Source organism: Dermochelys coriacea, chromosome 10, assembly GCF_009764565.3.
Source record: "Dermochelys coriacea isolate rDerCor1 chromosome 10, rDerCor1.pri.v4, whole genome shotgun sequence".
NCBI lineage: Eukaryota > Metazoa > Chordata > Testudines > Dermochelyidae > Dermochelys > Dermochelys coriacea.
The window spans coordinates 56064987-56091721 of record NC_050077.1 but is presented as its reverse complement, the minus strand read 5'-3'; the positions used below and the strand labels follow the sequence as shown (position 1 = coordinate 56091721).

The 26735-nt window shown below is 40.5% G+C and overlaps 1 protein-coding gene across 2 annotated transcripts in view; it reads left to right on the top strand.

Moving 5' to 3' along the window:
• Positions 1-26735, top strand: part of FAM189A1 (family with sequence similarity 189 member A1) — a 394280-nt gene that overhangs the window by 135215 nt on the left and 232330 nt on the right. The window lies entirely within an intron of this gene.

Below are 26735 nucleotides of genomic sequence, written 5' to 3'. Positions count from 1 at the left end.
AAAACCTTTGCCAGGTTTTTTTTTTTTTATATCAGGCAAGTTGCACATTTCACATTCAATGCAAACCAAAAACCCAATTTAGATTTGTTAAAAATGTTAGTGAAATTTAATTTCCAACTTACCTTGAGCCCAGTAGGTGTCAACTACTTTACAATTTTGTTTTGAAAATTTCACACAGGTCTCGTGTGGTATCCTTAGAAATTGCTATTTCTGTGTAGAATAATAAATGTTTGGGGCACACAGAGAAATTTTTACATCAGAACATTAATGAACTTGTAACTTTCAAGCTATATCCCCACTATTTGGATTTTACAAATTCTCGTAGAAGAAGACTTAAAAGGCACAATAAAAAGATACCTTTCAGCTGTTTTATAGGTTTGTCTGGTCTAGTTAATGTCCCCAATAAGTAAAACAATGTCTTGATAGTATTATTTTAAGAGGCTTTGTTATACCACATGCTAATTATGAATTGAATGCTTCTCATTACATATAATCATTAAAGAACCAATAAAGAGATGTGAGACTGTTTTCATCTTTAACACATTTACTATAGAATCATGGACTTTAGTAAAAAAAGGACCATGTTGCATACCTCTCCCTGGTTATGTACTAAAATTACATTAATCATAAAAGTTGCTGTTATTAACTAAAGAAAATAAGTGTTTTGAACATATTCTTTTTGGAAATTTATTTCCATTTAACTGATAAACATTATGTATTATTTGTATTTGTGATCGTGTTAAAGCATGGTACAGGGAACCAATGAAGCTTTCTCATGTTCAAACAGGATATATCCAACCAATATTGAATAGTATTCATTTTTTATCCTTTAGATAATAATTCAGCAAGCCGAGTTTGCTGATGAGTTTAAAAAACATTTAGTAGTCCTCACTTTAATCCAAAATGGATAGTAGCCTCAGTTGAATAATTTATCATATTTCAACTTGTCAAGCAGACGATTGAGTATGAATGAATATCTAGAATATAGATATTCTCTCAACAAAAAGATCTACCAAAATGTTTTATGGAGCCTGTCCATTAATTGGATATACTTAGGAACATTCACTGAGGAAAAAAGGATTTATTTGCCAAGAGCAAATTAAAGCTAAATCTTGAACACTTTTGACTTTAGGCTACAACACTTTAGACAGAAACCAAATGTACTCCTAGTCCTGTGTTGTACATTAAAAAATTCCTAATATAACATATATAATGTGAATATTGTATTGAAATCGGAGCACTTGAAACAAAGGAGCTGTGTTGGGGGTTCTGTGTGTTTGTGACAGCAAAGGGAAAAAATGTTTTATTGACAGTAATATAGCCATTAACAAACCTGTGATTTGTTGCTAAGTTGGATTATTTTGTTACTTTTTCCTTATGCTTGCTAAGGATTGAGATGGTGTTGATATTACTGAATTGAATGATTTTGCTGTTTGTGTTAACTCTTTCTAAATTTGAGCAGCAGTAGAAACCAGACATCTGTGTTGCACAAAAATAACTCTCTATTATTTTAGACACTTTGTTGCTCTTTCAATATATAGTTAAATTCTTTAAACCTTTCAAAATCAGATTTTCCAAATTTTGCATATATAATTTGTGTGTAATTACCATGATTATTAATGCAATTGTGTATGCCAAGTTATTAAGTTTGCATTTGACATACAGGAATTGTACATACAAACAATTCTGCAACTGTGAGCTTCTGTTTTCTATTATCATTTGATGCTCTGGAAGCTTGTAAGAGGATTTTTCCTCTCCAAAATATTTATTTAATGCTAAGGGTTAACACTATATTTTTCTTTGTGTTTTGGTTTAACTAATGGGCTTTTTAAAAAAAAGTTTATCTTGAACAAGCATTTATGTAAGTAGGCTTACCTGCAGTAGTTTTTATTGTAGTGGGTATTTATTATCTTATTACTATGTAATTAGTACTGCTAGTAGATGTAGAACATGTTTTAATTCTTAATTTAATATTTTTGTGTGCATAATCAGTGCAGATATATAGGAATACTTTGTTAACTTAGCTTCTTCTTTGAGTAGTGCCCCATGGTTGCTCCATTGTAGGTGTGTCTGCCCTGCACCTATGAGTGGAGTTCTTTGGTAGCAGTGTGTTCGGCTCACACATATGCTCTCCCTCTCTCCTTTTCTGCCTTGAGGCCAATTAACACTGCATGCATGAACCACCCTCAGTTCCTTCTCAACTGCCCTTGGCCAGATACGGTTAATAGCAGTCTGCTTTCTCTTACCTTAATGTTCAGTTTTGTTAGCTGCTCTTACAGTTTCCATTCAATGTTCAATGTTTTTCAGTTTTATAAGGTTTCCATTAGTTTCCCCCTGTTTAAAACAAATAAAAACATCTTTCACACACACACACACACACACACACACACACACACACACACGCCAAATCCCCCAGGCACGTCGAGCTCTCCTTGGTACCAGCGAGTCAACACTGATAGACCCTGAAGGTACCAATCACCCCAGTACAGCAGAAATTCTGATTTTCCAGCGATCTCATGATCACCAGGACTCTAGAATCCCTGTTGTGTGGTACCGGGGCCTCAGTACCCAACATGTCTTGATCCCTGGAATTGCACTGGGGCACTCCAGTCTCCTTACCAGCTCCACCACTTTCCAGCCAGGACTCCGATAGTTAGAACCCTGCATGGATATCTGTGGATATAAATCAATATCTGCAGAATCACAGTGGTAAAAGGAGCAGAATATGGGGCCTCCACTCCTGGGAGCTAGCGCCTCGCGCCAGCAGCTACTCTGGTGTAGCTGTACCGCCCGCAGCCCCGCTCCCAATGCTGCCCCTGTCCCTTCCACGCAGCTGTCTGAATCTCCTGTCTGGGGGCATGTGTGCTGCTTGAACACAAGTGCACAACCAGAGACAGCTGCCAGTGAACCTGGTGCCCACCCCAGTGCGGGATGGAAGGGCTGGGGACAGTACAGTCACACCAGAGGAACTGCCTGCATGGGGCGCTGACTCCTGAGGGTTGCAGCCCCATGTTCTGTTTATTTCAGGACTGTGGTTCCTAGGACAGCCTTGCGGTTCTGCGGATACCAATTTATATACGGGAAGTGACCAAGATAATGTCCTTTCACTACCTTTACACCATGGCCCGGCTCTGCACCAATGAGGGCCTTTCCAGTCTCAGCATCAGTCTGAGCCTTAGCCCTGTGGGTGCCACCACCTGTGGATACTGCCACCTGTGCCCTTCCTCCCACCCAGGGGCCATACTGGGATCTATGGGTGGCATACAAGCACTTAACTTTGCAGTCATCTATTGCCTCCTACCGTGAGTGTCTCCTACAGCTTCTATGTCCAAAGCCCCAGAACCTTGAGAGGAAACATCTGAGGAACAAGAGGCCAGCCTAGAAGAGGAGGCTACCCCATCAACCAACATCTCCTACTCTTCCCCAGATTAGGCGGAGATGCCTCCATCACCATCCATAGGGGACAACAATTAGAGGCCCAGGGACACACACATACCTACAGCACCCATAGGGAGACACATCTCGAAGAACCATCATTACTGTACAAGGTGGGTAACTTCCTCTTTTAAGTTGTTCCAGGATCTCACAAAAAGGGTGACAGGAACACTACAAATTCACCTTGAGGAGATTAAGATCCACAAGTTGCTGGATATATTGTGCACATCCTCATTGATAATAGACCTCCCAGTTAACGAGGTGCTCCTGGATCCTGCTAAGATCATTTGGCAAACTCCAGCCTCTGTCACACCAACATGCAAAAGGGACAATAAAAAGTATTTATGTGCCCTCCAAGGTTTCAGAATTCCTCTTCTCACATCCCCCACACAACTCTATTGTTGTGGATGTGGTGAACTCACGTGGCCAACAACATCATGCTAAGGTCATCCCTTGTGATAGGGATCGGAAAAGGTTAGATCTATTTGGCCAAAAGTCATATTCCTCGGCAACTTTGCAATTCCAAATTGTAAATTACCAGGCCTTAATGACAAAATAAGATCACATGAACTACGGCAATCTCCATATGTTTATTGACCATCCGTCAGAAACTCAATGGGAACAGTTTCAGACTAACATACATTAGGGACAGCTAGTGGTGAGAACGGCGCTCCAGACCTCACTGGATGCTTTGGATACTGTAGGCCATTCGGTGTCAATGGTGTTAGTGATTTGTCAGGTATCATGGCTACACCTCTTGGGATTGCCAAAGGAGGTGCAGATGATTCATAGCTACTAAGGTCAGAAGGGACCATTCTGATCATCTAGTCCGACCTCCTGCACAGCGCAGGCCACAGAATCTCACCCACCCACTCCTACGAAAAACCTCACCTATGTCTGGGTTATTGAAGTCCTCAAATCATGGTTTAAAGACTTCAAGGAGCAGAGAAGCCTCCCTCAAGTCACCCATGCCCCATGCTACAGAGGAAGGCGAAAAACCTCCCGGGCCTCTCCAATCTGCCCTGGAGGAAAATTCCTTCCCGACCCCAAATATGGCAGTCAGCTAAACCCTGAGCATATGGGCAAGATTCACCAGCCAGATACTACAGAAAATTCTTTCCTGGGTAACTCAGATCCAATCCATCTAATATCCCATCTCAGGGGATTAGGCCTATTTACCCTGAATATTTAAAGATCAATTACTTAGCAAAATCCCATTATCCCATCATACCATCTCCTCCATAAACTTATCGAGTAGAATCTTAAAACCAGATAGATCTTTTGCCCCCACTGCTTCCCTTGGAAGGCTATTCCAAAACTTCACTGCTCTGATGGTTAGAAACCTTCGTCTAATTTCAAGTCTAAAACTTCCTAGTGGCCAGTTTATACCCATTTGTTCTTGTGTCCACATTGGTGCTGAGCTTAAATAATTCCTCTCCCTCTCCTGTATATCCCTCTGATATATTTAGAGAGAACAATCATATCTCCCCTCAACCTTCTTTTAGTTAGGCTAAACAAACCAAGCTCCTTAAGTTTCCTTTCATAAGACAAGTTTTCCATTCCTCGGATCATCCTAGTAGCCCTTCTCTGTACCTTCTCCAGTTTGAATTCATCCTTTTTAAACATGGGAGACCAGAACTGTACACAGTATTCTAGGTGAGGTCTCACCAGTGCCTTGTATAACGGTACTAAAACCTCCTTATCCGTACTGGAAATGCCTCTCCTGATGCATCCCAAAACCGCATTAGCTTTTTTCACAGCCATATCACATTGGCAGCTCATAGTCATCCTATGATCAACCAATACTCCAAGGTCCTTCTCCTCTTCCATTACTTCTAATTGATGCGTCCCCAACTTATAACTAAAATTCTTGTTATTAATCCCTAAGTGCATAACCTTACACTTCTCACTATTAAATTTCATCCTATTACTATTACTCCAGTTTACAAGGTCATCCAGATCCTCCTGTATAATATCCCGATCCTTCTCCGAATTGGCAATATCTCCCAGCTTTGTATCATGTGCAAACTTTATTAGCACACTCCCACTTTTTGTGCCAAGGTCAGTAATAAAAAGATTAAATAAGATTGGTCCCAAAACCGATTCCTGAGGAACTCCACTGGTAACCTCCCTCCACCCTGACAGTTCGCCTTGCAGTAGGACCCGTTGCAGTCTAACCAGTTCGTTATCCACCTTTTGATGTTCATATTGATCCCCATCTTCTCCAATTTAACTAATAATTCCCCATGTGGCACGGTATCAAATGCCTTACTGAAATCTAGGTAAATTAGATCCACTGCATTTCCTTTATCTAAAAAATCTGTTACTTTTTCAAAAAAGGAGATTAGGTTGGTTTGGCACGATCTACCTTTTGTAAAACCATGTTGTATTTTGTCCCATTTACCATTGACTTCAATGTCCTTAACTAATTCCTCCTTCAAAATTTTTTCCAGGACCTTGCATACTACAGATGTCAAACTAACTGGCCTGTAGTTACCCGGATCACTTTTTTTTCCCTTTCTTAAAAATAGGAACTATATTAGCAATTCTCCAATCATTCGGTACTACTCCTGAGTTTACAGATTCATTAAAAATTCTTGCTAATGGTCTTGCAATTTCAGGTGCCAATTCCTTTAATATTCTTGGATGAAGATTATCTGGGCCCCCGGATTTAGTCCCATTAAGCTGTTTGAGTTTCGCTTCTACCTCAGATATGGTAATATCTACCTCCATATCCTCATTCCCATTTGTCATGCTACCATTATCCCTAAGATCCTCTTTAGCCTTATTAAAGACCGAAGCAAAGTATTTGTTTAGATATTGGGCCATGCCTAGATTATCTTTAACCTCCACTCCATCCTCAGTGTTTAGCGGCCCCACTTCTTCTTTCTTAGTTTTCTTCTTATTGATATGGCTATAGAACCTTTTACTATTGGTTTTAATTCCCTTTGCAAGGTCCAACTCTACTTGACTTTTAGCCTGTCTCACTTTATCCCTACATGTTCTGACCTCAATTAGGTAGCTTTCCTTGCTGATCCCTCCCATCTTCCACTCCCTGTATGCTTTCTGCTTCTTCTTAATCACCTCTCTAAGATGCTTGCTCATCCAGCTTGGTCTACAACTCCTTCCTATGAATTTTTTCCCCTTTCTTGGGATACAGGCTTCCGATAGCTTCTGCAGCTTTGATTTAAAGTAATCCCAGGCCTTCTCTATCTTTAGATCCGTAAGTTCTTCAGTCCAATCCACTTCCCTAACTAATTTCCTTAATTTTTGAAAGTCAGCCCTTTTGAAATCAAAAACTCTAGTTGCAGATTTATTTTTGTTAATCCTTCCATTTAGTTTGAACTGAATTAGCTCATGATCACTTGAGCCAAGATTGTCCCCTACAACCATTTCTTCTATGAGGTCCTCGCTACTTACCAAAATTAAATCTAAAATGGCATCCCCTCTATTCGGTTCAGCAAGTACTTGATGAAGGAATCCATCAGCTATCGCATCTAGGAAAATCTGAGCCCTATTATTATTACTAGCACTAGTCCTCCAGTCTATATCTGGGAAGTTAAAGTCTCCCATGATCATGCAGTTTCCATTAGTATTTACTTTATTAAAGACATTAAAAAGGGCTGTATCCATATCCAAATTAGATCCCGGAGGTCTATAGCACACCCCAAGCACCATCGTAGGAGAGGCTTTACTAGTTATCTTCCCCAGTGTAATTTTTGCCCAGACGGACTCTGTCTTATCCATTGCATTGCTTCTTATGTCTTTTCATTCTACCTTATCACTGATATACAATGCTACTCCACCACCTTTACCTTTGTTTCTGTCTTTCCTAAAAAGCACATACCCTTCAATACCTGTAGTCCAGTCATGACTACTATTCCACCATGTTTCTGTTATCCCTATAATATCTGGTTTCACTTCCTGCACCAGTAGCTCTAGTTCCTCCATTTTGTTACCTAGGCTCCTCACATTGGTGTACAAACATCTTAATTTTTGCTGTTTGGCCTCGCTCACATTTTGTACCCTATTAGGCACAGTCATTCTACAGCCAGTATAACCTATTAGACTAGTATCCACACCGCCCTCACTCCTTTATATACATTCTCCTACCCACGACTGTATCCTTTCTTACTTCATCTTCTTCCCTCTCAATACTAAAATCTGGCGTGGAGATTACCTGGACATCTCCCAACCATCTCCCCCTAATTCCTAGTTTAAAGCTCTCTTTATCAGTTGTGCCAGCCTTGATCGTAGAAGTCTATTTCCTTCCCTACTCAGATGAAGGCTATCCCGAGAGATATAGAATCCCGTGAATGCCTCCCAGTGGCCATACATCCCAAAGCCCTCCTTATAGCACCACTGCCTAAGCCATCTGTTGACAGTCCTAATCTTGTCACACCTTTGTTGCCCTTCTCTAGGAACAGGGAGGATCCCACTAAAGATCACCTGAGCCTCAATTTCCTTAAGCGTCTTCCCCAGCCTAGCATAGTCTCCCTTAATACTTTCCAGTGAGAATCTAGCCATATCATTTGTTCCCACATGAAGGATAACTAGGGGATTCTTTCCTGCTCCCTTTAGTATCCTTTTCAACCTCATGTCTACATCCCGTATCTTAGCACCCAGAAGACAGCACACCCTTCTATTGTCTGTATCAGCTCTAGTTACAGGCCTGTCTATTCTTCTCAGTAAAGAGTCCCCTATCACATAGACCTGCCTTTTCCTGGTGACAGTGCTATTCTCCAGTCTCTCCCCTGTTCCCTCTGGCTGCAAGTTCTTTCCATTCGTATTTTCCCTTATAATCCTCTTCAACCCATCCTGTATCCTCCTGGGGCTCATATTTGGTGTAGTCTCCCTTGACTCTTCCGCTTTTCCTATAGGACTAGCCTCTCTTCTCTTCTTCCTTACCCTTCCACCTTCAACAAGTACCTGCTGAGCCCCTTCTTCATTTTCCAACTCTGCAAACCTGTTCCTAAGCTCTATTTCTCCTTCACTAGCCCGTCTTTTCCTCTGCCTGGTCCTTTTAGTCACATACTTCCACTGACCACTTTCCTCACCAAGTCTCCCCTCAGAATTCCCCAACCCTGCTTCCATTTGTGAGTCTGAGCTTTTCCTTTCAGATACCTCATATCTTTGCTCCATCATCTGCTCAAACCCCTTCCTAAACTCAACGAGACTTTCCACCTGCATCTCGAAACCTTGGATCTGTTCCTCCATCAGCTCGATCAGACGGCATTTCATGCAGAAAAAACTCTTACCAGGTCCCCCCTCCAGGATCATGTACATACCACAGCTTCCACATCCAGTCATCCTCAATGTGTCTTCCACTACAGGAGTCACTCCCACAGCTGCCTCCCTATCTGTAATCGCCTTCCCACCTAAGTCCTGTTAATCTGGGAAACACAAGCCACATCGAAAGACCCTCCCCCCCCCAGCAAAAGCAAACCCCAAACAAGCACCACAATACAAACTCCCCTTTCAAACTCCCCTGTTTACAGCTCTGTTTGCTAGCTCCTGTGCCACTGCCTGACTGGCTGGCTACCTTTAGAGGAACCTCTAGTCAGAAGCCCCACCCCCTAATCAGGGCTCAGCTTCTCTCCCAGCACAAAGCCCCACCCCCTAATCAGGGCTCAGCTTCTCTCCCAGCACAAAGGCCCTACAAGCCTCTATACACACACACACACACACACACACACACACACTAAAAATACAAACCCAAGTACAAATACCTTCTCTTCCAACAGAACTCCCACTCAAACTCCCCTGTTTACAGCTCTGTTTGCTAGCTCCTGTGCCGCTGCAACTGTCTGATGGTCCAGGACCCTCCTTTTCAAGAGCTCCAAACTGTTTGCGGATAAGACCAATGCATCACTCCATACCCTCAAAGACTCTAGGGCCACACTATGCTCACTCTGCATCTACACATTGGGACAGAAAAGGAAATCCAGTCCTCCATCATCCCATAGATTCTGAATAGTTTAGTACCCACCACTGCAACACTATGAACCGAAGTGAAAGAGGCCTAAGATTCAGAGGCATAAACCATCAGCCTCTGAATCCCATCCCTCTATTTTGAAAGATCACTTTTGATGCTTTGGTCAAGGGCCTGAGACACCTGTCACAACATCAGCTTTCACATTCCTTTGGATGTTGCCTTGCTCTTTTCCTCCAGAATTTGAAGAAAGTCGTTTCTGACAGATAGGTCTTGGAGATTATCTCCAATGGGTATTCTATCCGCTTCACGTCCCTTCTCTCCAACCCTCCTCCCTGTCCCTCTTCAGGGACGAAACTACTAAGACTGGAAACAGATCACCTCCTATGCCTGGGAGCCTTAGAATCCGTTTAAATCCTTAGAACACCTCAGATGCAAGGCTTCTATTCTCAATATTTCCTGATTCCCAAGAAAAAAGAAGGGTGGAGACCCATACTAGATGTAAGAGCAGTGAACAAATGTGTGAAGGCACAAACGTTCAAGATGGTCACACTAGCAGCTATTATCCCATCTCTAGAACAGGGAGATTGGTTCTCGGCCCTTGACCTTCCAGATGCCTACTTTCATATATCGACCCAGCCATCCCACAGACGATTCCTCAGGTTTACCTTCGGTCAGGACAATTATCAGTACAGAGTACTTCCCTTTGGCCTCTCCTCCACACTCATAGTATTCTCCAAGGTCCTCTCAGTAGTAGCAGCTTATCTGTGTACCTGGGAATCATGATTTATCCTTAATTGGATGACTGGCTTCTCAGAGCGCTCTCCTTCGAAGATGCTCTTTGGGACACCCAAAGGACTATATATGTTTTCACGCATTAGGGTGCACAAATCAGTGCCTGAAATCAACCTGACTCCAGTGCAGTGCTTGGAGTTCATAGGTGCCTATGTCGACTCATTACAAGTGAGAGCACTGCTTCCGCAATACAGATTTCACACTCTGTCCAGTCTCATAGAGACAGTTCAGGCCAGTCTACATACACCATCCAGACATTGCCCCAGTTTCTCTGGCACATGGCGGCATACGTGTTTGTGATATCTCATGCCAGACTACACATGCGGTGCCTGCAGGCATGGGTCAGGTCTGTCTATGTACCAAACAGAGACAGACTAGACAAACTTCTATCAATGCACTTCAGGGTCAAAGACTACCCTGGATTGGTGGAAAGGCCCTATGAATGTATGCATGGGGGGTCCCAGTCACACAATCCCACAAATATTGCTTCTAGCTGGGGTGCATCTCTAATAGGCTAGGGAGCCTATCTGAACAACCACAAGGTTCAGGGCAAATGGTCCCCCATGTAGTCATCCCTCCATATCAAACAGTCTTGATGTACTTCTATACAAATTACCTCAGTATCCTCCTCCCACCCCGTCATGCTAGACTACATACTGGGCCTCAATAGGGCAGGGCTATCCCTGAGCTCACTCAAAATACATCTTGTGACCATAACAGCCTTCCACCAGCACATAGAGGGTTATTCAGTCTTTACTCAGCAACAAAGATTCCTCAAGGGCATAGGGTACCTTTTCCATCAATCCAGACACCCCATGCCGACGTGGGACCTGAATCTAGTTCTAAGGAGTCTAGCTAGACCATCTTTTGAACCTATGGCCACGCGTTCTCTTGCACATATATTAGTGAAGATAGGAATCATAGTAGCTATCACCTTGGCTAGGAGGAAAGGAGAAATAGCGGCATTAATGATGCACACTCACCCTTTCACGATTTTCTTCAAAGACAAGGTCACTTTCAAACCACACCCAAAATTCATTCCCTAAGTGACTTCATCTTTTCACATGAACCAACTCATTCGTCTTCCCACGTTTTACCCAAAGCCTCACCGTGATAACAGGGAAGCTATAATACATATGCTTGATGTTAGGAGAGTCTTGGCTTTCTATTTGGACAGGAAGAAGGCCTTTAGGAAATCTCCCAAGCGCTTCCTGTCAATTGTGGAAAGATCAAAAGGCACAGTAATATCTGCTCAGAGACTCTCTAAATGTGTCTTGAATTGTATTAACTACTTGTGGTGGGGTGGCTGCCCCACCCTATGAGAAAAAGAGCTGGAACAGGCCAAAGAGTCTGCACAGACCAGCAGTCAATCGACAAAGGCCTGTAGAGAGTCAATCAGGGCCGGGCTGGATCCTATATAAAGACTGCCTAGCAGAGGAGAGGACAGTCTCTCTTCCTAGCTAGCAAGGGAGGAGAACTGGCTCCTGAGGTGAGGGAAGTGCAGTGCAGACAGAGCAGTGCTGGGCAGGCTCGGGGCAGCAGAGGAGAGCTCCGGCCAAGGCTGCCAGGCTGTGGCCTCTGCTAGAAAGGGTCAAGAAGGTGCACTGGGTCAAAGGGGAAGTGGCCCAAGAAAGATAGGCGGACAACAGGGGAAAGAAGGAGGGCAGAGAGAGGCTGCTGCTTGAGGGTCCCAGGGTCAGGACCCAGAGTAGTGGGTGGGTCCCCCCTTATACTGCACCTGGGCACAGAGGAGTGTGGCCAAGACAGACTGCAACTTGCCCCTGAGATGAGGGGCTAGACGTTGGGGTTGGGGTTGGCCACAGAGGCAGGTGCAAGCCGAAGGACGGTCATTACTACCCCTCCTCCCCCAAAGGGGGTGAGACTGGAGTAGAGGGCACTGCCGGAGGGCAGTGTCCTGAAGCGGACACCGCTGAGCAGGAAGCAAGGCAGTTGCCGAGCAGATGACGGGTGAAACTGTCCAGTTTGACCAATGTACATGCAACAAAGCCTGTTGCCAACTCTGTCCACATATCTATTCAGGGGACACCATCATAGGGCCTAATCACATCAGCCACACTATCAGAGGCTCGTTCACCTGAACATCTACCAATGTGATATATGCCATCATGTGCCCGCAATGCCCCTCTGCCATGTACATTGGTCAAACTGGATAGTCTCTATGTAAAAGAATAAATGGACACAAATCAGATATCAAGAATTATAACATTCAATAACCAGTGGGAGAACACTTCAGTCTCTCTGGTCACTCAATTACAGACCTGAGAGTGGCTATCCTTCAACAAAAAAAACTTCAGAAACAGACTCCAGCGAGAGACTGCTGAATTGGAATTAATTTGCAAACTGGATACAATTAATTTAGGCTTGAATAGAGACTGGGAGTGGATGAGTCATTACACAAAGTAAAACTTTTCCCCATGTTATTTCTCCTCCCCACCCCACCCCCCACTGTTCCTCAGACGTTCTTGTTAACTGCTGGAAATGGCCCACCTTGCTTGTCACCATGAAAGATTTTCCCTTCCCCACCCTCCTGCTGGTGATGGCTCATCTTAAGTGATCACTCTCCTTACAGTGTGTATGATAAAACCCATTGTTTCATGTTCTCTGTGTGTGTATATTAATCTCCCCACTGTATTTTCCACCAAATGCATCCGATGAAGTGAGCTGTAGCTCATGCTTATGCTCAAATAAATTTGTTAGTCGCTAAGGTGCCACAAGTACTCCTTTTCTTTTTATGTAACTTACAGTTACTGAAATGGATTTCCATTCAACAGAATGAAAAGTTAGATTGGCTGGTTTTGTTTTTGGGGTTTTTTTCCTTTTGTTCTCCTTAGACTGAGCACTGATTCCATTATTTTTCACTCTGCTCCTCTAAGTACAAAATATTCTGGGCATAGTGCAATCAAAGAAGAATATCAAGGACCTTTTTATAGTTTCATCTGTATTTTCCTGTTTTGTTCTCATTGGTGCCATGTTGATTGGAGTATAATCTAAGAAGCTAATTTAAAAACCATATTTTCTCTACATTAATTTATTTTTATTAGAACAGCTGAGGAAACTATCTAAGCCACTGAGAAATGTCTACAATAGAGCATCTAATTATGAATTGTTTCAGATCTGTTCTGTTCTGTTTTATTTCTGTTACTCCCTTCCCCATGGAATAGCACTGTGGATGCCAGCCCCATCTATGTAGCAGCTGTTTTCATAGTTCATCTGTAAGAGCTTTTAACTTCATGTACAATAGTACATTCTCTCTATAGGCAGTAGTTGCAAACTATATGAATTATAATAACCTTTGACATGAATTCTAAAACGTCTGTAGGGGTTTCTCTCCAAATCTCAGAAATAGAATCAAATATAACTTTATGATGTTAGCAAAAATCTGTGCAAGTAAAAGGTTAATACAATTTAATGTAAGTGTATTAGTGCTCAAAATTTATTCAGAAAATTCAGTATAGATCCACTTTGGGGCTCATTATACTCAAGATCATGACCTTCATCTAAATGAACATACATCTCTTAGCTGATCATATTAAAACTAGGGTCCTCGTTCTTTAAAAACTGACGCGGTATGAAATATGTAAAATACTCAAGGAAGGATTCTCTTGTACTAGTAAAATGTTTGAGTATTTTTTAAAAAAAGTGAAAACTAAAACCCTACTTATTAACTCAGTGTACTATTTCTACTTTAAGTCACCAATCAGTAAGAAAAATAGCCTAAATGGAAAACTGACATAAAAGAGCACTTATTAAAATATACAGCTAGAAACTCAAAGATTAAAAAAAATGTCAGGACCCAGTCAAAACCAGAAGCAAATAAAAATGTTGATTTGTAGAATTGTCTTGTCCCACACAGTGTAGAAACCATTGTGAATGTAAGTGTTCCTGAAAGCACTCCCAGCTCCTAAGAGTTTGTACTCCTTTAATTTTGGATATAATAGGTTGTACCAAATTTTTGGCAACAGCAGAGTAGACCTGCTTTTTGGCCCTTAATGTCACAGTCATGGCACCACAGTCATGGCACAGTAGGTTAATTCATTTTACAGATTGTATTCAATAGTTTGGCATTTTCTGATGCATCCAAAAGTGAGTCCCAACATTTATACTAGAATAAGGTGCATTTAATAATGGAGTTCAATTAATCAATGCAGTTACTGATGTATTTGCATCAATTCTACAACATTCTAAAAAGCCTTTGGAGACAGCTTATCTTGTAGCATTATGTTTATAAACATTACTAAACACTGAGTACAAAAGCTTTTGGGACTTCAAGATCATATTTCATAAGCTGTCTTTGATAATAACATGTCCCCTCTTTATACTTGTAAGATGCTACAGCCTTCTTTGTGGGTAAAACAATGTAGTTTGTAGACATTGATACTGTCTGTCTGTCTGCCATTGCCATCATTGTATCTTCTTTCTTATAAAGTGTATGGATTGATATTTTTACTATAAAATTAATGAAGCATGAAAATATTTTGGCAGATGTGTATTTTTAAAGATAAATACCATATTCACAACAAATAATGTGGGTAACTTTTGTATAGCATATTTTAAGTTATTTGACTCATACTTGTCAAGTGTGAGTAAACTGAATTTATAACTCCATTATGGTCTATTGGATACATTTATATCTACTGCAGGATTCAGATCAATAGGTACTCTTTAATTACTTAAATTGTGTAATGTTAAAAAGAATTGTTGTTAATCAACATTACTACTAGAGTGGTGTAATTCCTGTACTGAACTAAATTACTTCTCTTCATTTTTTTCTATGATTCTAGATAAGCCAAAGACCTTGGTTCAAATTCAGCCCTGTTTTAACATCATCATCTTAAATAGAGTTACACCAGGGATGAATCTGACGTGTTATCTGGAAGATTTTTTTAAATTGTATTGCAATGAAGAAGCTTACTTTCTTTACCTGCAAAATATTTTTCTTTCTTTACTAACTTCCTTGTTCTTTCCTCAGGTCTATATAGTGTGTTACATAGGAAAAATCATTAATACATACATGCATATATGATAGTAAGGAAAAATCATTCATACATATGTTACTTACTAACGCACTATATAGACCTGAGGACAGAATAAGGAAGTTAATGTGTGTATGTGTATATAAAAATATATGATAGCTGGAATCTGAACAAAGTTTAACCCAAAGATTCATTAAATTCAGAAGCTATTAGATTAAAAAAAAGGGGGGCAATTACTATAATAAAGACACAGCACTAGAAAAAATTACTGCTGAAAAAGTATAGGATATATGTGTAACTGTCTGTAGCACAATTAATGTTAAATATATTACCAGGAATACAAATTAATAGTATACACAGCATGCTGAGTTATATTAATTGAAAATAAACCTCCTAAACAATTTTTGAGCACATCTTTTACTGTTGCCAACAAAAAATTTGGATGGGAGGCTTTGGGATTTTGCTTCTCCTTTTCATAACTCAGATTTCTTTATTTAAAGGTATAGATGACACATTGTATCTTTGACTAATTTAGGATCATAGATCAACGATTTATAATGCAGAACTGTTTAAAGTGCTTAGGGCCAAGTGCAGGACAGTGTCTTATAACATAGACCATGACTTCCCTCTCACACGAACTGCAAAGTGAGGAAAAAATTGATCAGCTATGTTTTTTCTGGGTATTGTACTCTAATAAGCAATATCTGCTCATCTAGCAAGGATAATCTACATCCACATATATGACTAATTTATTTTTATAATATTATTTGTAAGATAATTTAGGAGTGGCTCTCAGCATCCTAGTAAACTGCCAGAACAACCCTGGGTTTCTGAAAATATGGGCATCCCCACTTTAATGAATGCCAGCTATAATTTACTGTTAACCAAATCCTGACCCTTGTGTATCCACAAACTATATTCCCCACCTTTCCCTTGACATGCACCAAAAGAATCTGTTCAGTGGCATGGACAGTGGAGCCTGCTACCTTTCAGTCCTACAATGGATCTTCTGTAGGAAAATATTGCCTAAAGTAAAAAAAATGCATCTTTATCATTTGTATAATTTTCTATGCATACGTAGATTATGGGCCAGTTCTTGTACAGCAGTGTGTATTGGAGCAACTCCATTGATTTTAATGGAGGTGTTTCCAATTTAGGCTGGTGAACGAATGATAGCCGTTGCTGAGGTGCCAGTAGCATCCCCTACTAAGTCTTGATACATCAGAATAGCACAAGAAAGTAAAACAGACTGTAGATGGTCCTGTATATGTAAACAAATGGAGACAGACAAATGGGTTTGGAGCTGGCAGCAATGAACCACAAAAGCTGACGCATATCAATGGGGAATGACAGTAAACAAATGAGGCCAAAATAAGGCCAAACTGAAGCAAATTAGTGAAGCTAATGAATATCTATGAGGCAGTCAATATACCAAAAAAAAGGCGGGGGGGGGAGCTGACACATGAGTGGATGGAGTACAGGAAAAGACAAATTTGGCTAACAAATGATAAACAAACAGTGCTGGCACATCAAAATACCTAGAAAAGTCTGACAAATGATAACTGAACAATTGGTGAATGAAAATAATGGAAAAAGCTGACAAATGCCAAATTAAAAAGAATGCAGCTGATAAATGATGAATGAAAAAATGAGAAACAGTAAAGGAATGGAAGTGGGTGGTCAGCATATAGGATATATCATGTATCTATTTTTTACTGCAATTTTTATAGTAATTTTTGCTCCTTTTTCACAGTCTCCTAAGAAAGTTCTGAACCCTTTGATGCTTGACTTGAGTAGATCATACCTGTCCTCCATTTTCTATACTGGCTTTTTGTAGAATATAGAGTGAAATTCAAGGTCTTGATCTTTATCTTCACTTGGGCCACAAGATATTAGAAAGATCACTTAAAGCTCAGAGATGAGCACTGGGACCATGGCCGACAGCTCTGCTAAGTGGGCATGATGGAGCAGCCGACCTCACAGTTATAGCTTATTTGTGCAAGAAACAAAGCATAGTACAGCGTTGATGCAAGACTGGAATGAAGTCAGTTCCCACAAAACTAAGAACCATCTCAAACGTAACCATCTTCTGCTTTAGGGCAAGACACTTCTTTGGCTTCACGTTAACTAATTATAGACACACAGGATTTTTTAAAATTATATGTAGATATTGCTATCCGAACAAAACACTACATTGTGCACACAAACTTTCCCCAGAGGAAAGAATGAACCATACATGGTAGAAGTTAGTCACATTGCTTAATGTGCTTAAAGACACTCATACTGTGGTGATGAGGATGGTATAAGAGCCTATGTAGAATAAAATGGATTCAAAACTAGAGTAAAAAAGTTTGCCTACCCCTTTGTTTGCTCAGAAAGAGGTCTCTGAGCAATTACACAGCTCTGAGTAATAATGTTATAGATACATGAACGTGTTCTGATGATAATGTTAACCATAAGAATGAAACTGAAGTGTTTCATAAGGTCTTTAACCCTGGTATGCATATAGATTTATTCAGAGACTTTCTGACATGCTATGTATTTTTGAAACAGAGCACAATACTCTGAGTGAGGACAAAATGTAGTCTTAAGGGCCATCTTTGAGGTCTGTCGTCAGTAGAATATGCTGCTGTGCAGAAATATGTGTAGTTTTGTTCCCATGAGGGAAGGAAATGCTGCATGTCACTTTTGGAACAACTCCCTCAGGCTAATGTTCAGGACAACATTGACATGTCTTGAGGTATGCCTTCAGTGCTGTGTTATCTTGAGTTATTTCTCTGGAGTCAGAGCAGCCACATTGTGAGATAACATTCAATCTGCTATGTCCACACTGGTGCTGCACTCACTCATGTGGTACTAAGACTTTTCTGAGAATTTGTCTTCACTACGGGCTAAATTGGCGCTGCTGCGATCGATGCAGCAGCATTGATTTAGTTGGTCTGGTGAAGACACAATAAGTCAGCGGGAGAGTGCTCTCGCGTCAACCTGAGTACTCCACCTCAACAAGAGGCGGAAGCTCTGTTGGCAGGAGAGCGTCTCCCACTAACCTAGTGTGGTGTAGACACCATATTAAGTCAATTTAAACTACGTCGACTTAAGTTACGTAAGTTATGTAATTTAACTAGCATAACTTACATTGACTTATCCCTCTAATGTAGACAAGGCCAGAGTTTATCCCATGGTTCTTTTCAATTCTCTAAGCTGAGCTGAGCTGCTCTTGAATTTTGTGCAAGTTAATTTTGGGGTGAATTAGTCTGTCCTTTCTGGGCATATGAGGGAATTGTGGGAAGAAATTGGAGAACTAGTGGCACTCAAATAGAGCTAGCCTGCTCCATGCTGCAGAGTGGTCAGGTTAACAGCTGATGAGTTGTGCTAACTTAAGTTTCAGAGTAGCAGCCGTGTTAGTCTGTATTCGCAAAAAGAAAAGGAGTACTTGTGGAACCTTAGAGACTAACAAATTTATTTGAGCATAAGCTTTCATGAGCTATAGCTCACATCCATCAGATGCATCATCATGAAGTGAGCTGTAGCTCACGAAAGCTTATGCTCAAATAAATTTGTTAGTCTCTAAGGTGCCACAAGTGCTCCTTTTCTTTTTGCTAACTTAAGTGTTAGTCTGTATCCTAGCCTTTAACTCAAGTAACAGCATTGCCCCTCTCAAGTTAAGCGTGTTTAGTATGCGGAAGGGACTTGAGTTAGAGTAAGCTCTTGAGTTACAACTCGAGTTAAGTTTGCAGTGAAGACAAGACCTTGGAGGCAACATTTCCATTTCTGAAATGTTGTTTACTTTGATGTGGGTTTCTTCATACGGGAAATGTGTAAAACAGGGACAAACAGGAAAAGAATCCTAAATACCACCAAACTTTTTTATATATATATGAAGTCCTTCCTCCATATGCATTTATTTATGAACTACTTTGATAGAAAAATGTGCTGAAAATGGAATAAAGCGATCTCTCTCTATCTCTAGATATATAGATAGATAGGTATAGATATAAAAATAATAGTTTACTTAGTTTGATTTCAGAATAACGATCTCGTATTGTGATAAGAGTGTGACATCAGTAATTTAACATTCATAGTACAGATGAGAATAATATCTGTCACCGATTTTCTGTGTTCCCTGGGGTAAGTCACTTAGTCTCTGTGTTGCAGGGTCACCATCTCTAAAACAGGATTATACTCACTTACATCACAGAAATTTTGTAAAGATTTGTTAATATCTGTACTGTTCTTCGAAGACAAAAATGTGAATTTCTTCTTGTGTTTGTACAGCACATGGCATAAGTGGACCCTTACTCTGATCATAAGCTTTGGGCACTCCTGTCATATAAAGGTTAAACGTGAAATAGATATTATTTTGCATACTCCATGCCCCATTGGATATAATGCTGTGAGAGATGTCCTTGGCTCGTCTCAAATTTTTGAATGAAAGTATAGAACTCAATGCTCATGAAAGTATGTACAACTTATTATATTTGGTTGATATTGTAAAACTGTTCTGAAAATTGTTGTAATTGGTCAGTACATACACTAGGGAGGTTGCTTGGAACTTGGAGAAGTCACTTTCTCTAGCTTGTCTGTAGGGGACCAGGGGCTTAGAGCGTGGAAAATTACCAGCAGCAAGAAAAAGAACCAAGTGTTCGTAGTGGGACATATAAACTTGAGGGGCTCAGAAAGAGATATAGGAAGCTTTGGGCAGTAAGGGAAGAGCTGGGTATGCTGTCATAGCAGGTGGGGGTAGAGGAGCTAGCTGTGGGACCAACCAAATTCAAAGAACGCAATCCACCTTAAAGTGGGGAGAGAGGTTCCATCGTTCAGAAAACTAAAGCAGGGAAAGGTATACTGGGTTTATTATGTTTGGGTTGATCTATTCCTTTCTCAAGCTATTAAAGAAAGAAAAATGGTGTTTTAGAATCCTGTGCAAAGGGTGTCTGTTTGTTGTGTTACACCTATCAAATGCCCTTGAGGAGTTAGCCTGTGGATCCACAATACCCACACAGAAGGAGTTCTGGGAGAGGAAGTATTTAAGCTATGTCGGGAATCTGAGCTGTCAGTATTGGCCCAAAGGTAGGCACTTGCACTGTGAGATTATAGCTCTTGAAAGGTGCTGCTGCATAGAGGATCTGCACCCTGGGATTGTGTCTGCGTACCTTCAGCTTGTGGGCAGTACCTGGACTCAGTTCAGACTCTAGCAGCTTAAAGCACACAGGGTCCAGTGAGTTGGATCCTCTTACAGCAGTCTGGTGAGTGCCCAAGAAGGGGATGTTGGGATAGATTTGTGACAGAGTTTCACATTTGTAAGTTCTTACCATTTCTCTTGCTATATGGGAATAGAATTTTTATGACGTCCATTTTAGTATGCAAGTGCATACACAGTACATTCCAGATTTTCTGGTGTGTGTTCCAAGTACAGTAGGACCTCAGTGAAACTTGCTCCAGAAACTACAAACTTCAAATCCAAATGGAAAGTAGGTTTTCAAGCAGAGCATTAGATTCTGCTCCTGTACTAGGCCAATGCAGGTTATATCATGTTGCCACAGGTCAATGGAGGAGGATATTCTCTCTCTCTCTCTGTTCCCAGCATTCAGTGAAGCCCTGAGTCATGGTTAGAGCCTTATGGTGCCTCTTCTGTTCTCAGAGGTTTTTTCCTTTTTCTACTGAGGTAACTTCTACTTCAGTGAGCAGGCCACTGTTCCCCCTGCAGCTCTGCTTCCAATTGTGGGAGTGAAGAGCAACCAAAGAAATAAGGTGGCTCCTAACTGCATCTCCCACACTCTTCCTTTGGAAGGATACAGGGAATGGGAGGGGGACAGAGCTGAGGATCAGCCTATTCCCCACGCAAGAGGGAAGAGATGTCCATCCTTACTCTACTCCTGTAGCAGTTGCTGGGAGCACAGCAGAAGCAATTGAAGGACAAGAGTACAAAGGAAGATAAAGGCTTCCTTTTTCTGGTGAGGATGTGGCTGTTTCCTCTTCACACCTGTGACACTGGCAGCAGCAAACCTATCTTTGCCCCCTAGCAGTATCAGCATCAGTAAGAAAATCATAGTTCTTGCCAAGTGCTGGGATGTGTGGCAATGGGATGAAGTTTTGCTTCGCCATTGGCCCAGGGATCATAGGCGCCGACTCCATGGGTGCTCCGGAGCTGGAGCACCCACGGGGAAAAATTATTGGGTGCTCTGCATCCACCAGCAGCCAAGCTCCCCCCCAACCGTGCCCTACCTCTTCCTCCTCCCCGAGTGTGCCGATTCCCCACTCCTCCATCTACCTCCCAGCACTTGCCGCCACCAAACAGCTGTTTGGTGGCATAGCAAGCTCTGGGAGGAAGGCGGGAGGAGTGGGAACATGGCACGCTCAGGGGAGGAGGCAGGGGAGAGGGGTGGGGCCCTCAGGCCCAGGGCGGGGATTTGGAGAAGGACTTGGAATAGGAGCAGGGAGGGGTCAGAGTTGGGGCGGGATCTTCAGGGAAGGGGTGGGAGGGGGCAGGGCAGGGGTGGAATGGGGCGGGGCCCGGGGCAGAGAGGGGTCAAGCACCCACTGGCGCGAGCACCAGTGCCAGGGATAGTGCACAGTTGTTCATACTGGCCCTATTCTGAGCAAGTGGTAATCAGTAATTTTACCAGTTTGCACTGTGGCTCCCCACCATTAGTGTGGGTTAGTGAGGCGGTATTTAGAGCTGGTTGGGAATTTTTCAGCAAAAAGCTTTTTCGTTGAAAAATGCCTATTGGTCAAAATGGAAACTATTTATTTATGAAAAAGGTTTGACTCGGAAAAAATATTGGAGGGGAAATGCAAAATCGGAAAAAATATTGGAGGGGAAATGCAAAATACTCAGAACAGTTAGCTTTGACATTTTCAAAATGAAAAGTTCTGATTTTACAATTCGAAATAACTTTTCATTTTAAATTTTAAGCTAATTGGACTACAAAAGTTTTAAAAGATCTCAACCAAAATGAAATATTTAAAATTATGGAAATGAATGTTTTGACCCAAACTATTTTTTTTTATTTTTCAGTTTTGAATATTTTAAATGTTTTGACTTTTCATCACTCCTTGAGGCTGGAAAAAATGTTGTTCTCTCAAATATTCCAGTGATAGGAAAACATCTCTTGCCTAGCTTGAGTTTTAACAAGTGAAAATGAAGCATGAATAGAGCTACAGTATATGGATATTGGACTTATGATTTGTTCAGTATTAACACAAAGCATGTAGAAAATTACCCACCATCATAACAACATCCTACCTTCTGTGTTTTGTTGAATATTATATAGAATGGAGAATCCATTAAACCTTGGACTAAGGTCACTGCATGTAAATATATCCTAGATAGAATTGGAATAGTCTTACCTACTCACAGCTACTTTGAAAGAAAAAGAAACCTGCAATCAGTGTTACATTCAGTAAGGAAATACAGCAGCATGTGACTGGTACCTAGATCACACCATATCATAAAGCAGTGAAAAGTTTACTCCCCATGTATTTATCACAAATATTAACAAGTCATAAAAAAACAAAATAACTCTGAGTAGACTATTTGTTTGTATAACCAACTTAGCCTAAGACCAGTATAATAGTCCAAAACAGTCAGCTTCTAAGCTGCTGTAAATTATCTTTTTCACTGAGCTTAAGAGGGTTATCAGTGGTGTTCACAGGGTCTTGCTAGATACATCAGTCAATTTTTATGAGACTTGGCTTGTTCATTCCCCAGATAGTGGGATGACCCAAAATTAATCTTCAGAATGTCCAGGAAAACCATTCCAGTGAAATCTGATTTGGCAGTTGCAGCGGTGACGTGGGAGGGAGGGGAGGAGGGGGGTCACTTGCCCCCCCCTAGATTTGCTGCTTGGCTTGTACCAAGTATGCTCACATGGACTGAACATGCTCAATAACACTGCTGAAGCCGGCTGCCCTCACTCAGCCTCCCCTCCCTCTTCACTATCGGCTGGCACAGGTCGTCTCTGGGCCGTTGTTCAGTATTACCTATAAAATTAAAAATCTTGCAAAAGGAAGGAAATATTTAAGAAGTAGAATGACTAGTTTTTTTTAAACAGCTCATCTTGTTAAAATAAATTCTAGGTGGAAAGGTTTGTTTTCAAGATGCAAGGTTGATGCTCATGTATCAAACTGGTTCTGTTCCATATTTCTGTGTTTGCACTTACTGTATAATAATCAGTTACTGAAAAAGAATATTGCCACTGAATGATTATGCTGTGAAATAGCCAATGCTTATTGATTATTTTCCAAGGCATGGTGTGTCTGCCTCGTTATTATTTTTTTCATTGCTGACATTAATGCCTGATAACTTTACTGCCTCATAGTACAAACTACAACTGGCATGCTAATGAATTATATTGCCTGGGAATTGCTTGTATGCAAATATTTAAGTATATTGGCAGTAATTTTGTGTCATTCCCTTTCTGCCTTACTTGTGATATTAGCATCAGCTAGGTTCGTTGGTACCAAGCTAGCAAATGTACATTTGTTGTGATATGTTAAAAGATCTGGCATTGAAAGGAAGATACTACACAGAAACATGACTTCAGTCATTTTGTTAATCAGTTTTATTCTTTTTTCCTACATTTGGCACATTTTTCCTACTTTTGGCATATTTTGTTTTATTATAGATTTGTTCATCCGAGGACAAGAACCAAGTTTATAAGATCAAATATTAAACCAGTTTGCACAATTCAAGCAAACTATTATCTATAAAGTTTTGAAAACTGGCTGTGTATTACAAACTGGCATAGACACTTCTGTTTTATAATGCGAAACTTTGAATATATGAAGTCTGTTTTGCTCAGTATTATAGTCACATCACTTTTTTTCAGACATTCAGGGTTCTTTCTAGGAAATCTCGTTGTTTTCAGCAAAGAAAATGAGTATGTTGAATAAACTGGAAACACTGCTGATAGCTTGATCAGCTAAGAAGCCGGGTCTTAGGTTGTAAGCAATAACCGGTTTAAGGGTTTACGCCATAACAATAAAGAGATAATGGCATGTATTGTCTTCTTTAAGCCTTATTCAACACCAAGAATAATTGTACACTACAATAAATTCCACATTTCCCTATCCTGAAATGTATAATATATTCAGTAGTGTTTTACAAATAAACACTTTCTAAAAAAAAGCTATTATTACGTAATAGGATCATAAATAGGTTCAGATATCACCATTAGTTCCCAGAGAATGACAACTCTTAGTACTTATATTGGGAAGCTAGGTTTAATTTTGAGTGTGGGGGGGAAGATGCATCTCTCAATATTATGATACTTTACATTGCCGTAATGCTTTATAAACATTAAAAATGATAACACCCCTATTATATGCTGTGTTGTTGTAGCCATGTTGGTCCAAAGATATCAGAGACACAAGGTAGGTGAGGTAATATTTTTTATTGGACCAACTTCTGTTGGTGAGAGAAACAAGCTTTCAAGTTTACAGATCTCTTCTTAAGGTACCTCTATTTGGTAGGTGAGTAAGTTTCATTAACTCCATTTTTACAGAGGGGGAAACTGAGAAATAGGGGCTACCTTTTTATCTCAAAAAGAAAAGGAGTACTTGTGGCACCTTAGAGACTAACAAATTTATTTGAGCATGAGCTTTTGTGAGCTACAGCTCACTTCATCGGATGCATCTGATGAAGTGAGCTGTAGCTCACGAAAGCTTATGCTCAAATAAATTTGTTAGTCTCTAAGGTGCCACAAGTATTCCTTTTCTTTTTGCGAATACAGACTAACACAGCTGCTACTCTGAAACCTATTTTTATCTCCGTTACACTGATACTAACCTGGCTGACATCAGCAGAATTGCACAGGATGAGAATCAGGCTAGAACTTGGCTTATAAACTTTAGGTTTCTTGCCCACGGTAACACAGTCAATAAGCACCAAAGTCGTCATTACAATGTAGGTGTTCCCAGCTTCTAGCTCATTATCGAACTCCCAAACCACACTGCCTCTACTGATGTATATAATTTTTATTTTTATGTGTATTACATTATACTTGTTTTGTTGCTACATAAGAATCATTGCTTTTTCAAAGTTTTGGGTTATCAGCTGTCCATGTTACTCTTTGCAAGTACGAACTACAGGAAAAAGTCCAGGAAGAACAATATTTTTGAACACAACACTTGAGGTATTTTTGTCCTCCTGTATTGCTTATTGTCTCAGATGATTTCTCCTTACCGATTAATTCACCTTTTAAAAAATTTGTGATAGTGAGTGCATTCTGAGTAATAGCATGTGTCTAGTGGTTAAAAGTTCAGCTGTCGGGGTTCAGATTTTTCTATACCACATCTGCCAGATTCATTCTGACTTCATGATTTCCCCATAATGTTCAGTACTTTCTCCATTGGCTCTCATAATTAAAAAACAAAGAAAACCTTAGATGTTGATGCTGCAGGGGAAAACTTGAAAAAGCAACTTATGTAGGAACTGTTCTGTTGTTAGAACCTTTCCCTTGATAGATTGATTCTTTGTTGTTTAGGAGGATTGCATTAGAATAGGACGTTCATTACCAAAAAATTAATCTGCTGCTTTTGCTCATTCCGCCGTTAAAGCATTAATCCTTTGTTCCTGTCACCATAATAATTACCACAGCGAACCATGATGCCATATTCTGAGGTTATGATGTCAAGTGGAGAATCAGTGGCAGGCCAGATGAACTTTTTAAAACAAAAGGCTAGTTTTGGATCTGTAACATCTGCTTTTTATCCATCTCCCTGCTCAAAGCAGACTTAAACCTGGGTGGGTCTGACTCGTGGAGGTATCCCTCAGTGGTGTGTCCCTGCATTCTAGTGCTCCCTGGCTGTCACAACAGGACCTGGTGTAATTTAGCACAGCCTTGCGAGTGCTCTAAAAAATATCAGGGACTGTGCAGATGAGAAACAGAATATGGCTTTTTTGCACCATAGCTCGCTCCTATCACACGTCTTAACTACACCCAGTGGATATTATGTGCATCTGAGAATGTGAATCTGGATTCTGTTCTCATGTATATTTCTTTGATAGCAAAAAAAATAAATAAATAAAAAGGAAGGAATAGAGCATATAGAAAATGCATCCTGAGTAAACTGAACTATTTTAAAATGCAATGAATTGTTAAAAACTTTTTCAGAGTGTTCAAGGAAGTTTTAACAGAGTTTTAAATAATATGATGGCTTAACCAGGAGATCTTCAATGATCTAAAAATCAAAAAAGAATCCTACAAAAAGTGGAAACTAGGTCAAATTACAAAGGATGAATAAAACAAATAATATAAGTATGTAGGGACAAAATTTGAAAGGCCAAGGCACAAAATGAGATCAAATTAGCTAGACACATAAAGGGTAACAAGAAAACATTCTACAAATACCTTAGAAGCAAGAGGGCGACCAAGAACAGTTTAGGCCCGTTACTCAGTGAGGAGGGGAAAACAATAACAGAACATTTGGAAATGGTAGAGGTGCTTAATTACTTCTTTGTTTTGGTTTTCACCAAGAAGGTTGGTGATTGGACGTCTAACATAGCGAATACCAGTGATAATAAGGTAGGTTCAGAAGAGGCTAAAATAGGGAAAGAACAAGTTAAAAATTACTTA